The 2162-nt window shown below is 48.9% G+C and overlaps 1 pseudogene; it reads left to right on the top strand.

The window, feature by feature from the left end:
• The first annotated feature begins 230 nt into the window (after positions 1–230).
• LOC127692979 (max dimerization protein 1-like) lies at positions 231–900 on the top strand (annotated as a pseudogene).
• Positions 901–2162: the final 1262 nt, after the last annotated feature.

Here is a 2162-nt window from a genome sequence, read left to right as displayed (position 1 = left end):
CAATTACCTCTAGCTATGGGTTCTCTCTTGTGTTAATTAGGTCAGGTGTCTCTAACTGGAACTGGCCTCCTAGAAGTCAGGTAGAGCTCTGTGAACTGAGTTAGAGCTGGTCTCCTTGTTGTCTCTGGTTAGAACAGGCCTCTTGCACCCCTAATTAATGTGGATCTCCTGTGCCCTTGTTTACTGTGGACCTCTTGGGAAACACAAAGTCCGTAGCATTTGGATGCAGGATGGTGACAGCTGTGCAGATGAACATCCAGCTGCTTCTGGAGGTGGCACTAACTGGAGCTGCAGGCCAGAGAAGCTGAGCATGGGTATGCCTCTATGTTGCCATACAGTAGCAAGGACAGAGATGCCTTCAAACGGAGGAAGACGCCCAGGAAGAACAGCACCAGTAGCAGATCAACTCATGATGAGATGGAGAAGAGCAGCTCACCTCCGTCTGTGCCTGGAGAAGCTAAAGGGATTGGTACCGCTGGGCCCTGAGTCAAGCCAGCATGCCACCCCGAGTTTACTGACAAAAGCCAAATTGCACATTAAGAAACTTGAAGATTGTGACAGAAAACTGTCCATCAAATAGAACCGCTTCAGTGGGAGTGGACATGTCTGAAGCAGTGGCTGGAGAAGCTGGGTGCTGAGAGGACTTGGATGGACAGCTTGGGCTCCGTGGTTTCCTCAGAAAGCTCTAACTCTGACCGGGAAGAGCTGGACTTGGATGTAGATGTGGATGTGGGGAGCACAGACTACCTCAATGGGGACCTGAACTGGAGCAGCAGTATGAGTGACTTGGTCGAGCGAGGCAGCATGCAGAGCCTGGGCAGTGATGATGAGGGCTACTCCAGTGCCAGTGTCAAAAGAGCCAAACTCCAGGACGGGCACAAGGCAGGCCTCAGGCTATAGGAGAGGGCCCACCTGCCATCTCCACCTTACCTGGTTAGGTAGTGCACCAGACCTATCCGGACGCCCTTGCACGCAAACCTCACATACCATCTTGACCGATAGCAGCTCTGTCCACTTTTCAGAAAGCACATAGGGTTGTGGTCTTGAGTGAGGTCAGTAGCTTCTCTGTTCATACATGTCGATGCTGAGAGACTGTGCATTCCAGGCAGTTCAGAGCACCCAAGAATCCTTAGCCCAAGTAAGTTTCCCCTCTCAGCAGCCCCCTGTGCAGTCCTGCAGCTGATGAGATCTTTCTTAGTGTTCCGGCTCATGATGGCACTCACCCAGGAGAGAGGTTCAAGCTTTGTCTGGCACATAGGAAACTGCAGCAAGCAAACTTCTCAAAGGGAACCCCAAAGGAAGCTTTGAAAACAAAACCGAAGAGCACTGAGAAGCCAGGAGCACCGCCAGCAAGCCTGCTGTGGCCCAGCCACAGTGCTGTGGTGGCCCTGATTAAGAGTGGGCACTCCGCACCTCAAGAGAACAGTGTGCCACTGCGTGCTGTTCTGGGAGCCTGGTGTGTGCTCAAGGCACCCTCATGCCCTGAGTTTGTTGATGATACTTGTCTCTGGAACATTGTCCTATCTCAGAGATTGATGAGATCTCTGTCCACATGACAAAAGTGACTGCTTCTTTGTCCTCATGGTTCCTTCCAAACCTGTGTTTGGCTGCCATCAATAATTGAGCTTTGGCACTGGCTGAGATGGTAGCCACTCTCTGTGAGAGAAAGAGGCCACATTTCTTCTCCATGGCAAGTGAATAGGAGGGTTCCCCATGTCACCAGAACCCTCCTGCTAAGTTATTTTTGAATACATCTACAAGTTTTATTCTGGAGACTTCTAGGTCTATGGCTTAAAAGGATGATTTTTTTCCCCCTTCTGGCATTTTATTTAAGGTAAATCAGAGCACATGTGTATGCACATCAGACACACAACACCTATAACTGTGCTTTTATTGTTTCGCCTTTGAGTTAAACTGCTGTTTTTTTTTTGTTTGTTTTCTTTTGTTTTTTTGTTTTTTTTGTCTGGCAGTTGAAATATGAAGTGTACTGTTCCAATAACTCACTATTCCATAAAACAGTGAGTATTTGCCCTTCGCCCTGTTTGTCTGGTCCTTGCATAGGTGTGTGGTAGATCTTTGTGATTTTAGAGTACTGGATAGGCTAACAGTCAAGGGTAGGCCTGACTTTGGAAGTTGGACTGAGTCACTGTGGTAAGAAGGGT

This window comes from Apodemus sylvaticus, chromosome 9 (assembly GCF_947179515.1).
Source record: "Apodemus sylvaticus chromosome 9, mApoSyl1.1, whole genome shotgun sequence".
In the NCBI taxonomy this organism is placed as follows: Eukaryota; Metazoa; Chordata; class Mammalia; order Rodentia; family Muridae; genus Apodemus; species Apodemus sylvaticus.
The sequence above is the reverse complement of the archived record's forward strand: the minus strand, read 5'-3'. Positions and strand labels throughout refer to the sequence as shown.